This window comes from Notolepis coatsorum (genome assembly GCF_963971535.1).
Source record: "Notolepis coatsorum genome assembly, chromosome: 19".
NCBI classification, from domain to species: Eukaryota; Metazoa; Chordata; class Actinopteri; order Aulopiformes; family Paralepididae; genus Notolepis; species Notolepis coatsorum.
Window position 1 is genome coordinate 60791786 of NC_140183.1, and position 15201 is coordinate 60806986.

Below are 15201 nucleotides of genomic sequence, written 5' to 3' on the forward strand. Positions count from 1 at the left end.
TCACATTACTTATTGCCTATACTTATCGTAATGTATAATATAACCGATAGGGCATACAGACCTTAGATCTTTATATTTAGAGTTAATTATATTGTTTATACTTGTGTATACTGCACCTTGTGTATATAGTTTACTTGTGCTCTTACTCATAGTATATATTCTGGTTGTAATTACTTATTGCCTATATTTATCGTAACATATGACATAACCGATAGGGCATACAGACCCTAGATCTTTATATTTAAAGTTAATTATATTGTTTATACTTGTGTATACTGCACCTTGTGTATACTGTTTACTTTTACTCTTACTCATAGTATATATTCTGGTTCTAATTACTTATTGCCTATACTTATCGTAACGTATGATATAACCGATAGGGCATACATACCCTAGGTTTTTATATTTAGAGTTAATTATATTGTTTATACTTGTGTATACTGCACCTTGTGTATACTATTTAATTATACACGTATTACTCTTACTCATATTATATATTCCGATTTAAATTACTTATTGACTATACTTATACTACTACTACTTATATATATTGCCTCTACATATACTATATAACCAATAGGGCATACAGACCCTAGATTTTTATATTTAGAGTTAATTATATTGTTTACACAGTTTCTTTTTCCTCATATTTTTATATTCAGATCAAATCTCATCGTCACTTCTTATCAAATGCAAAATCTTGACAGATATTATTACTCTCGTGAACTCATAACGCCCCCAATTATCGTGATTTCAGTTTTCCCCCATCAATATTTCTGAAAGTGTGGGAATTGGATGGAGAAATTATTATGACAGATGATTTAAATTTGACTCTTAATCCCATCATGGATCGCTCTCCTGATAACACCCCAGTTATGACCAAATCGGCGAAGGAAATTAATGCCTCCATGAAACAATTTGGACTAGGTGACATCTGGAGATGCACACATCCAAAAGATGAGGAATATTATTTTTCTTCAGTTCATAACACGTACACTCGGATTGACTATGTCATTATATCAATGTCTTTGACACATGGAATAGCTAATTGTGAATATGTACCACAGGTAAAATTCTCATTATTATATAGATGGAAAGTGAACCCACATGTATTGGTGGTGACAGTGGCTCAGGAGGTACAGCGGCAGCCTGGTGACTCGTGAAGGTTCCCGGTTCGATTCCCGCTCCTCCCAGGCAGCGTGTCGAAGTGTCCTTGAGCAAGACACTTAACCCCCTAATTGCTCCCGATGAGCAGGTTGGCACCTTGCGTGGTTCGCTTCTGCTGTCAGTGTGTGAGTGAATTTGTGAGGAACAAATTGTAAAGCGCTTTGGATAAAAGTGCTATATAAATGCACCATTTACCATTTATTGAATAATGCTTTGATACATTTATAATCTCTCATATTCAATTATTCTTAGAGACAAATTGGGTCTTGTGCGTAACTCACATGTTCACTCACTCTGTTCTTTCAGGCTCTGAAAGTCTGCAAACCAGAGGGGGCCCTCAGCTCCAATACATGGCTGCACCAGGTTCTTACAGTATAAGATAATAGGAAAAATGCCTGTGGTGCTTTTTTCCTATTGCTAGGTTTTTAGTGAGTTTTTTCTTACCTTTGCTGGGGTATGTCTGTTTATTTATTTTACATTTATTTTGGAATTTCATGGTGGGTTTTTTTGTTCTTGATTTATTGTGATGTTTCTTCTTGACTTGTTTAAAGAAGACTTGTCCAGCCCATGGGGACATTAACTTGTGATTGCGGGCTTTACAAATAAATTTGATTTGATTTGATTTGATTTGATTTGATATTTCTTTATTGATCCCCTTGGGGAAATGCAGGCTGCATAGCAGCATGAAGGAGGGGAGGTACTGGTATGGGCAGGGAAATAGTAGAAAAACATAAATATAGGCAATAAAATGTGATCTAAATATAAAAATACGAGAAAAGTAAACAGTGCAAACAAAGGTGCAGATGGATAGACCCATCGGTTATATTATACGTTACAATAAATATAGGCAATAAATCATTTTAATCTGAATATATACTATGAGTAAGAGTCAAAGTAAACAGTATACACAAGGTGCAGTATACACAAGGTTTAAATAGATGTCTAAATAACACATTTTTGAGAGGGCACTGTATCTTTTCTTTTTAGTTCCGAGTTATCATAATTCCAGCTGTTCCACTGTTAAAGAAAAGTGGGGGAACTATTTGGGAATTCAGATGAACTGGTCATCATTGTCTGAGCTTCTGGGAGATGCACAGAGAGGACGTATCAATACTACATATAATAAGCTTTATAGAACAGCGAGGATGGAAAGCTATGGTTTGACGAAACACCAGTGAAGGGGGGGTGCCCACTTGACCCTGGTGATATGCTCTTGCTGCTTTTGCTGCTGGCTCTTGCTGCCCATCTATCTGCACACTGGGCTGTGACGGCATTGGATTTCGCATTGAGTGATTAGGGCACAAGTAGTTTTATTATAATTATAATTATAATTTAAAATACATTCACATGATTTACAACATGCCTGAAAGAATCGGTCGTGTCAAGAAAGAAAATACATCTCCATTCAAATCAAGATAGGAGATTTGATTTGCATATGACTCTGGCTCACGGTCGAGAATAGAGGATATTCTTAACCCTTTCACTACCACACTACATAAGGTTAACCCTTTCACTACCACACTACAGAAGCCCAGTGGGCCCGGTACAGGGCCGAGATTCATATCACGCCATAAATCGATCAATACAGAACGTATTAATTAATGTTGTGTTCCTTTTTCAAATGTAGTAAATACCCTAACCCTGTCAAAACAGCAGTCAAAGTGCATATTTTCAGCACTACATTTGTTTACCAATGATTTTAAATGTTATTAGTGAAATATGAGTTTATAGAAGTCTCAGCGCATTGAGTCGGAAACCGGCGCATTTTGATGCGAGGAAATGTCACAGCCAAAAGTGAGTGTAGTCTTTTGAATTTTTTTTAAAACTACACTACCCAGCTCACGCCAGCCCCTGTCAAACTTTGAGCCGTCTGACATGAAATAATTTTTCAACGTTATTTTTGGGACCATTTTGGGACCATATCTCACGGATCAAACAAACCTGAACGCTATTGCCATAAAATAGAACGTAGTTAGTTTCTTTACCTTTCTGTGAACGTCCGAAAAACTGTGGTTCAATCAGATGAAAAATGGCGGATATATTTACATTACAAAAAAGTAACTCTACTTAGAGTAGATTTCATTCACGTTTGGTACTAAATCCAGAATGAACTCTCCCATTGAAAAGAGGAGATTTGGCCCCATCCATATGAATGTGTGAATTGGCCATAATAAGGTCATTTATAGGCCTGACATTCTATATTCAATATTCATTTTTCAAATTGCATGTGTCCGGATGGCAAAATTCAGTACTGTATCTACAAAAACCCATGTAAATCATCTGCTCTTTATTCATTTGAATTTTTCCTGTCTGGTCAATGTTAGCATGGTGTTATTCACCATAAAAAAAAATAATAAGTATATTCTCCTTTGGTTCATTACAATTTACTCAAGCCTAGTAGCAGACACAATATTTCTGACACAGGGAATACATTCCCTGAGATCCATAGATGTCCATCGATACCAGTAACATGCAAATGGACCTTGTAGAAGTGGAGCAATCTTCCATTTACTTAGGTATGTATTTTTAGGCAGATTTTCTGAAAATATGGCCATAGCCCGTCTTAGTGATTTCAACAGGCTGGAAGTCACCTCATTAAGAATAGCTCTTGTCTTTAGTCTAGCCATGACAGCAGCCAAAAAAGTACATATCATCAAAATATCCAATGGAAACCTCCCCCAGGTTTCGCACTGGATATATGAGCTTAGTTCATGCATCCCATTAGAACAGATCTGCTCACAATTATTTCTGAATAACTGGCCACCCTGGATTGATTATTTAGAGACCAGACTAATAGATTTGGAGAAAGAAAGATCAAATTGTAGTAGGTGGTTTTAGAGTAGTGGTGTGGTGGGAGGTTGTATGGAAATGTCAATTATGAATAGAATTCAATAGCTGATATTATTTAATTATTATTACTATTATCTCTTTAACCGACACAATTATCTGTATCTGTATTTGGTAGGGATGTCCGATATTATTGGCCGACCGATATTATCGGCCGATATCGGCAGTAAAATGTGATATCGGAAAATATCGGTATCAAAAAAAAAAAAAAAAAAAAACAATAACCATTTTTTTTTTTTTTTTTTTTAACATTTATTTAACCTTTATTTACCCAGGCAAGCAAGTAAGAACCAATTCTTATTTTATTTATTGTCAAAAGTATGCATGTTGGTTTAATTCAACAACAAGATATATGTAATGTTAATTTTAACTTTTTTAATTATCATATTTTGCACAGATAATGCTTACATTTAGAAAGCCTTTTGAATGCATCCAGTGAAATTATTAGTTACCTGAAATTATTCAGTTTTTTTGGGGGGAAACCCTGCATATATCGGTATCGGTTGATATCGGTATCGGTATCGAAATTAAGAGTTGGACAATATCGGAATATCGGTATCGGTAAAAAAGCCAATATCGAGCATCCCTAGTATTCGGATATAAGGCCGGAAGTGGGCCTGGTTTATATTGAGAGTAAGCTTTATTGATCCCCTTGGGGGAAATTTGGGCATCATAGTAGAATGGGGGAGGGGGGATGGAGGTACAGGTAGGGTCATAGTAGAAAGACATAAATATAGGCAATACAATTAGAACTGAATATAAAAACCTGAGAAACATAAACAGTTTACACAAGGTGAAGGTGAGGGTATGTATGCCCTAAACAGTATACACAAGGTGAATGTGAGGGTCTGTCACAAGGTGAAAGTGAGGGTCTGTATGCCCTAAACAGTATACACAAGGTGAATGTGAGGGTCTGTCACAAGGTGAAAGTGAGGGTCTGTATGCCCTAAACAGTATACACAAGGTGAAAGTGAGGGTCTGTCACAAGGTGAAAGTGAGGGTCTGTATGCCCTAAACAGTATACACAAGGTGAAAGTGAGGGTCTGTACCCTAACTGGCATGATATACGTCATACGTTATAGTCTGTGCAGAGTCAGACTCAGACACACATACTGTAGTGGTGAGACATTCCTAATAGTTCTCGAGTTGTTTACACAATGTATCCTTTTTTGCATGGAATTGATGATGTGAACAGAACTGCTTGACCTCCAGAATATTACATTAAGGGCCAGACATGAGGGGTTTGCCTTCAGTCTTCCTCTTCAGCTATTCACATCCTTTCTTGTAATGTTCATATTGAAGTATGACAGACCTGTTGAAGTGATGATGGCCTTCTGCAAGCTGCAAGAACCCACTTCCTTTGAAGGTATTTTGTCAAACTAAATCGAACTTGGTGGGGAAAAAAATGTACCTGTAATATTGTGAATACGTCTATGAGGCCAGAGCATGAGGATGACTGGGTTAGAATGAGAATGAATGGGTAAGAATGGGGATGAATGGGTAAGAATGTGGATGAATGGGGTTAGAATCAGGATGAATGGGTTAGAATAAGGATAAATGGGTTAGAATCAGGATGAATGGGTTAGAATGAGGATGAATGGGTTAGAATGGGGATGAATGGGTAAGAATGTGGATGAATGGGTAAGAATGGGGATGAATGGGTTAGAATAAGGATGAATGGGTTAGAATGAGGATGAATGGGTTAGAATGGGGATGAATGAGTACGAATGCGGATGAATGGGGTTAGAATACGGATGAATGGGTTAGCATGAGGATGCACGGGTTAGAATAAGGATGAATGGGTTAGAATGAGGATGAATGGGTTAGAATGAGGATGAATGGGTTAGAATCAGGATGAATGGGTTAGAATGAGGATGCACGGGTTAGAATAAGGATGAATGGGTTAGAATGAGGATGAATGGGTTAGAATGAGGATGAATGGGTTAGAATCAGGATGAATGGGTTAGAATGAGGATGCACGGGTTAGAATGAGGATGAATGGGTTAGAATGAGGATGAATGGGTTAGAATGAGGATGAACGGGTTAGAATAAAGATGCACGGGTTAGAATGAGGATGAATGGGTTAGAATGAGGATGAATGGGTTAGAATCAGGATGAATGGGTTAGAATCAGGATGAACGGGTTAGAATAAAGATGCATGGGTTAGAATGAGGATGGATATGTTAGAATGATGATGAATGGGTTAGAATGAGGATGCATGGGTTAGAATTGCATTTACATTTTGCATTTACAAAATCTTAAATGGGTTATAATAAGGATGAATGGATTATAATCGGGATGAATGGGTTAAAATCAGGATGAATGGGTTAAAATCAGGATGAATGGGTTAGAATGAGGATGGATGGGTTAGAATGAGGATGAATGGTTTAGAATCAGGATGAATGGGTTAGAATCAGGATGAATGGGTTAGAATCAGGATGAATGGGTTAGAATAAGGATGAATGGGTTAGAATTAGGATGAATGACCCCAGCGGGAATCAAAACCCAAACCCTGGCATGTTCAGTGTGTCAAACGCTCAACCCCACTGAGCTACACAGAACCACTGTTCAGTGACGGTGGAGAAACATCAGACGATATGTATCATATCACATCATTTTAATGCAGTATGGGACCCATTGATTGATAGGTCGAAACACACAGAATCCTTTGATCAAAAACAATCCACCACTGCCCTACAAGCTTGGTCCAATGACACTGGGGTAATTGACCTGTGGCGTTTGCTCAACCCATCCATGAGAGATTATAAAAAAAATGTCCTCTAGACATAAGACTTTCTCCAGAATCTGTTAAATTTTTTCTTCCCCGCATCTTTTTGATAGCTTTGACGTTGATTTAATGCCCATTGCATTGTCAGACCATAAAGGTATTCTCCTTAGGGGCGGCCGGGTGGCGCAGCGGTCTAAGCGTCTGCCCACCACCACAGAGACAGTGGGATCTAATCCAGCTGTGGTGCTTCCGGGTTTGCCGACCGTCCATACTAACACAATTGGCAGTGTTAGAGGGTGGGAAACCCAGCGAGGGTGGGTCCTGGTCGTTGTAAAAAAACAGCGACTCCTACAGATCGGTCGGGGCGCCTGCACAGCGAGGTCGGATCCTGGGGGATGTAGTGTCCTCCACACGTTACACTGAGAGTCCACGCTGCCAGGTGAAAATAAGTGGGGATTGGCTACACATGTGTCGGAGGAAGCATGTGATAGTCTCCGCCCTCCCAGACCGAAGGTAGGGGGCAGAACACGCAACGACCAGGTAGGGGATTGGGACTAACATTGGGATGGGAGAAAAACGGAAAAAGAAAGGGGGAAAAAGAGAAAGCATAAAAAAATTATAATAATAAAAAAAGGTATTCTCCTTAACACATTCAGCACCAACCACGAGTATAGTCGGGTTAACTCGCCATCGCTTGAGCTCCAATCACGAGTATAGTCGGGTTTTAATCGTTATTTATTTTATTAGCGATATCCATTCATTTTCATCCATCCAACCTGATGTTATCGTTGGGAATGGGTCTGACCATCGGTGGCATACACGCTCTCCTCTATTTAATAACAGTCTACTTCTTATTGGACAACAACCTATTAGGTTTCCTAGGTGGGAAAATAAAGCCATTCACACACTGGGGGATATCTTTGATAACTCTTTCCAGGATCTATCCAATGGGTACGATCTCCCCGGAACTTCCTTTTTCTTTTATTTACAAATAAGGGCAGCATTGAAGGCTCATAGGGTTCCGTGGGACAAACAACTGGAGCATCACCAATTTCACAAATTCGTTTCTGACTTTTATCGCCAATTTACTTATGTACTCTTATAAGGACCTCCCACTGGATACGATTTGGAGAAGGGATGTGCCGGAGTTGGATGTAGATTTTGATTGGGATACAGTCTGGGAGAATATCTGGCTATCCTCGCGCAATCCAGATCACCAACAGATTCATCTAAATTGTGTTCACAGGACTTATCTAACCCCTAGACGATTTAATCGAATTGTCTCAAGCCTGACTCTCGATGTACCTTGTCCAAACGGTGCTACTGGAACATTTATGCATATGTACTTGGAATGCCCTCCTGTTGAGCTTTTTTGGGAAAATGTTACCTCTCAGCTTTCTCTCTGACCATACCTGTTTCTCCTTCTGTATTGCTACTGAATGACGTGTCTCAATTGCCGACTTCTACACATGTGAAAAGACTGATTCTTGCTGGCCTCACAGCCGCCAAAAAATTTATCGCCTCACGATGGATACACCCAGGCAAGCTCTGTCCGAATGTATGGATTCTTACTTATCTCGATGTGATCTACTTGGAGATATCCACGGCACGTGTTATAGGGGTCAATGAGTCTAATATTGCTATCTGGATGGCTGCTGCTGCGAAGCTAAAAGAGCGTATATAGCCCTCGATTACTGAATACTGTATTCTGAACGTAACTCATGTTAAGTGTTACACTCCCAGACCTGCCCAAGGCTGGGAGAGTCAACACCACAGTCACTGTGTGAACAATGGGTCTCGCTTTCCCACACAAGGAACAGACAGTATGAAGGATGTGAATAATGGTATCATGGCGCCAGTGTGCGAACCATACCATGATTTTCGGGGGAGCTCCCGAAGAAAAAGCTCAGAGCGTTTTCCTGGGTCTCGCGACTGCCGCGGCTCCGCCACTTCCTCGATGTTGATTGGTCGGCCGAAAAAAGTGACCTTGATGAGCGCGCTCCTCTCCAAAAGTTTAACTAGTTTAGTAGGGAGCCCTCCGCCCAAAAACGCGAGGCACGGCGCTGGGAAAAGGATCGCGCCGCTTGCGTCTGTAGCATAGAAATGAATGACAGACAGGAGCTGACAACTTATAAAACGTCCCCGGTCGACACGGGCCCTATTAGGCCGTATGAGCAGAGTCATAGAATATGACTCTGGGTATGAGTAACGTTACAGAACCACACATAGTCCACACTACACAGGTCACCAAAAGGAATAATGAATAAATGCCACTTCTCCACAATGTGCATCGTTCATTGTCCTAAAGGCTACCCTGATTATTGGAAAGTATGCGTGTTACTCTTGCATTCGTGCAAAATCGGGGGTAAGCCAGTGACAATGTATAGTCTTTAGTCTAGTAGTGCACCTTGACAACGAATCCTATATTACTTGAAAGCACTTCATTACAATTCTGTATTGCCCTGTAAAAACTCTCCTAAATCATATAGATGCACTTTATACCTTGTACTTTGTTTCTTGTATGTATTTTTTTATGCTTTGTCTCGTAGTATGATATGCTTCACTGCCTGCCTGTTTAATTTTTATGTTTTGTGTGGGGACTGCGGATGAAAACTAGTGCTAAATCCGGTGTATGTACACTGCATTTATTTGTAGTGTCCATTAATATGCTATGTCCCGTCTAAATAAACAAATAAAGTAAAGTAAAGTGGCGAGTATTGATGACTGCCTTTAAAGGGTATTCAAAGGGCATCTACACCAGACTGATTGAAGACCGCAGACAACAGGGCACTACAGCTACAGGAAGTTAGCTATCAGTATGAGTTGCAGCTCAGTTCGCTGCTTCATTTCAGAGCCGCCCCACCCCCCTCTCTTTCTGTCTTTTTCACTTTGATCGACATGGACTACACACCCACCGCTGTTTACATCAGCCAAGCAGCAACATCCCGTGCGCATAAGCATGTGAACCCCAGGACCCAGCAGCCGCCGGCACCAACGGCCCCAACCAAACCCCCCCCAGAGCCAAACACCAGTCTCCCGCATGTGCCCCGACGGACCCCGGCCAGTCCCCGCCACTGAACTCCCCCAACTCACCGACAACCCCAGGGCCTCCCCGCATGAAGAACCCACCACAACCCCCACAGTACCCCACAGCACCCCAAAGATCCCAGTGCCATCCCAGACCATCCACAATGCCACACATCCCCCCATTCAACCACCACCATGTCCATCCGCCCGAACATCCACAATCGTCGCCCCACTACACAACCCCCCCCCCCCCCCCCCCCCCGGCATGGCCACAGGCCATGACCTGCCACCCCTCTGCAGAATCAGAAAGCAAAAAACATAGAACCCACTGATGTCCCCGCAATGGCAAGGCCACCAGGACCACAGAAACGACACCCCCACCATCATGCACAATGACAGGCACGGTGCCACAATGGTGGACGACAACGTGAACAACACACCACCTCAAAATGTTCCCTTTTTTGCCCAAAAATACACCCCTCTTGACCAACCCCCTGATATGCCGGTCCAGAAAACATTGTTCTAGTGGACCACCGAAACAATCCTGAATGGACATGTGAGTCGAAACCTGACCAGAGTCTTGGCCACAACATATTTATCTGTCTATACATACATAATCCTTCTATATACCTACTTATACACCTGCATAAAATCCATATAACTCCATATGATAACATGTACAATACTGCTGTATATATATTTATGTATATATAATGCTATATATATGTATTATTTCTTACCATATATATTATATATGTCTATACATACAGTACCTGCACATAATAATTTTACATATCTGTAGATACTATATATCTTTATACAACGGCATGCAAATTTCTCGATTCTGATTGGCTGAAACAGTCATTTTACACGTCTTTATTGGCAACAATCCACGCTGCTGGCCCAGGACCCGCCCACAACCGACCCACATCACATCACTCCGCCGGATCACAAGAAGGTGGCCAATAATATTTACAAATGGATATGTTAATGGCGACTAAACGACTAAATATCAAGCGATTCTGTCACAGCGAATGTCTTAGTCGTTTAAACAATGTTGGATGATGTAATTGATGGGTCTTGACTCAATCTAGAACAAAAGAAAAATCGCGGATTGATTGATAGATTAATTGATTGATTTAAATTTCTTCCTTCCTACTTTCTACTGACTGCAGCGTTCTCTCTCACTTGACGCTGGCGTACCCACAAACACACACACACACATACACACACACACACACACACACACACACACACACATACACACACACGCACACACACACTGTGACACACACACACACACACTGTGACACACACACACACACACACACACACGCACACACACACACACACACACACTCCTGTCTGCAACAGCGGGGGAGTCAGACTGAGAGAGAAGCAGCACTGTTTTAAGTGAGCATGGTCTATTGAATTGATTGATTGGTTGATTGCTAATTTTATTACTGTACCCCTGGTTTCCAACTGGTTAAGTTTAGGCTAAAAGAAAGAAATAAAAAAATAGGGCGAAGAAAACGTTTTTTTCCTATAGGGCAAAGAAAACGTTTTAATTTGTTTTACCTACTTTATAATTGTGTGTATTGAGCCGTATTGTATTGTACCCATTCTGCATCTGGTAATAAAATTTTCAATCAATCATTCCAATAATACACAGTTGGATGTGTTAGTTGGTTGGATGCACTTCAAGCTGCTTCCACATGAGGCAACTTCTCTCAATCATTCCAATAATACACAGTTGGATGTGTTAGTTGGTTGGATGCACTTCAAGCTGCTTCCACATGAGGCAACTTCTCTCAATCATTCCAATAATACACAGTTGGATGTGTTAGTTTGGTTGGATGCACTTCAAGCTGCTTCCACATGGAGTTGTGGGAACCACTTTTTCTGGCGGATGGTTTTTTCAATAAATCTTCGATTAATGTGTGTTTATTGTATAGAAATAAGGTTGGATGAATCTGGCAGTTGTATAAAAGCTTTACACCACGTGCAGTCGTGATTTGTGACCAATAAACCATGCCTAGGGGGGTCTAACGACCCTCGGCTGCGCCTCGGGCCTAACAACCACCCCTAGGCATGGTTTATTGGTCACAAACCACTCCTGCGTGTGATGTAATGCTTAAGTACATATCCCTTACCTACTCTTACTAGTTACGCTGCCGGCCAGTATGACTACTACCATATTGTCTTTATACCTGTATCACTGTACATATTAATACGGCAACTCTGTACTACATACCGTACACCTGTTTAGCACTATTCCTAAGTACTAATATATGTATTTCATACCCACTTTACTGTTATATTTGCACTCTGGTTGGATGCCAAACTTATTTTTGTGGTATTGTACCTGTGCTGATGACAATACATTTGAATCGAATCTAAATCAAAACTTTTATTTATGTAGTCTCTGTTGTCTTTCTTTACAGGCTGCTTTCAACTTTCATTGAAGATATCCCCTGTGAGAAAGTGTGGTGACGTAGGATCCTCGTGCACACCATCTGAAACAGGCCTCACACTTGAAATCAACACATGTACATTCGGTGAACAAAATCAAACTGGTGGATTTGCTGCTTAGTAGGGCTTTTTAACATGTTAATCACATGATTTACTTGATTGAACTGCATTAACAGGCAATAAAACACAAGTAGCGAAATGCATCTGTAGGGAGTGCGGTCGTAAAGAAATGCATGGTGAAATTGCTCATCTAAAAAGCAGTTTTTTCTAGTTCAGAGTGTTGCGATCACCTTGACAGGCGAGTACAGAGAGAGGGGGCGCCGGGAGGTCGGGAAAGGGAAACATCCTAACGTCTAGACACGCCGTCCTGAAGCCGCCGTGATGTCGCTGTGAGGCTGCAGGGGAAATAACCTTGCTTTTGGTCCATAGTTGTTATCATAAATTTATTAGAGAATTGACCTGTCTCAAACCCTGCCCCTTTTCTTGATCCTCCAATCACAACTGTCGCTTACCTCGGACAAACTTGGTTTGTCCGAGGTAAGCGACAGTTGTGATTGGAGGATCAAGAAAAGAGGGCAGGGTTTGAGACAGGTCCATTGGCTTGAGAGACCCAGCGAGCCCCTGGCCGGGGGCGGGTCTCGTAACAGGCTCCCAGAGACATGGGATTCTCGACATTCATACAATGACAGAGAAAGGGGCGGGGCTCAGTGGGTAGAGACAGGGAGACTGATGGGGACAAAGTGGTTGATCAATGGAGACGGGTAGACAGAAACTGAGTATTGGAGGACAATAGGCTGCCTATAGTAGGTGTGTGGGGGGGGAATACAATGGGAGGGGGGAGAACATACAAACGGGTTGATCAAGGGAGAAGGGTAGACAGAACTTGAGTATTGGAGAACAACAGGCTGTCTATGGTACAGTAGGTGTGTGGGGGGGGGTAATAAAATGTGAGGGGGGACGACAACGACATACAAACGGGTTGAGCAAGGGAGAAGGGTAGACAGAGTATTGGAGGACAATAGTAGGTGTGTGGGGGGTAACATATAATGTCTACCACATGGCAAACCCACTCACCCAATCGGTGAACAGCGTCCACAGTACAGACTTGGTTACCAACTTCAAATCTTTACTCGCTACAATTTAGAACTCACGGGACAATCAACCAAATCATGAAGGTTACCCTTTGTCAAATGCCCCTCTGGGGACAACTATAAACACACACACATACACACACACAGACACAAATACACACACAGACACAACATCTTACCTATGGCGTCCCCTTGTTCGTGGACCATGCTGGCCAGGTCCCTCATGATTTGACTGACATCCAGCATGTCCCTCTGATTAGAAGAGAAACACAGCAGCTGTTAATTACTGTCCTCACCGCTTCTTACACCATGGACCGTTTGAAATGGGGCCGGCGGCTTTGTTGTACTACAGTGTCTATTCCTGAAAATAAACGACAACAACAACAACAACAACAACAACAACAACAACAACAACAACAACAACAACAACAACAACAACAACAACAACAACAACAACAACAACAACACACCGCACAAGAACACACGCATGTCAACTATAATGGACCTTGGGAAACAAAATAGCATAAGTTAATGCAAAACGTTTCATTATTCCGTTTCACCCAAAGTTGAAACGCGTTTGGAGTTCTCGTTCAATTATTTCTCAGCCGGGGGAGAGCAAAGAGTGAACTGCAGCTACGGTTGACCGGAGCTAATTCTCCACAGTCTCCAAGGTGAGCTTTGAATCTCTGCTCTTCTTAGTGTATCAGCTCAAAGCAACACGGAGGCATACAAAACCCCAGTCTATCTCCGTCTCGCATGTCTCCCCTTGCCTCCCTTATTGCACCATTGCAATCACAGCTGCGTTTGTATAGCCTAACCCACTGGGCCATCCATCACAGGTGTCGGAGATTGCTGTGGAAACTGGCAGCCATCCTGGCTCTTGGCAAACACCATCTGGATGGAGCCAAAATGGCCCCTGGCAAACCTGGTGATGCTAAAGAGTTTTTTTTTCCTTTTTTCTGCCTCCGTCTTCAGGGCTACCCTGTCCATCACACTGTGAATGGAGAATAACAACGCATTCCTTTCACCTGGAGAAGTGTTCGGGCCAATAGGGACTCGATTCATTACGATGGCGGAACAGTGTGTGTAGTGCATTTATGAAAGAGTAGATGAGAGGGAAAATACACAGAGAGAGCAAGAGAGAGAGATAGAGAGAGAGAGCGAGAGAGAGAGAGAGAGAGAGAGAGAGAGAGAGAGAGAGAGAGAGAGAGAGAGAGAGAGAGAGAGAGAGAGAGAGGAAGTGTGTGTGTGCCTGCAATGTGTGTGAGTGAGAGAGAGCCACAGAGGCTGATGGGAGACAGACTGATGGGATGGACTGAGCTGGGACCCCTGCCCGAGGGGGGAGTGGGTGGGCAGGCTTGGAGCCAGAAGGGTGCCCTTTTCCATATTTGATGGGGGTTTATATTCTGCTCTCTCTACCAGCCCTGGGCTAGTGGCCTCAGCGCTCAGGACCAGGCGGCTGAGAATCTCTTCAACGGAAGATCCTCGTATGACTCGGTCAGACCATCCCTGTGGCCCCGGGGGACATTCGTACAATCCTCACTCCGGGGCTAAGTGACTTCATCATCACAGGCTGTGAGAGCCTACAACTGCAGGGATGCAGTGGAATTATTTGCTCTTGATAGCTTGTTATTTTATCTATGTGCATGAGCTAAGACAAATCTTTGTAATTGTGCGAATTTGTGGCGTATAGAATCAATCTCATTTGAGTTAGTCTGTGGAAATTGGGTCTTTTCAAGACAGATGAACTCTTTCAGCCCCCCTCCCGCCCCTCCCCCCACTCACATTTTAGAAAGCCTTCAATGGCCCTTAGCCCCCGTGGAATCATCATTAGAGTGATCAGTTCTCAAAATTCGAATTGAGAATAAT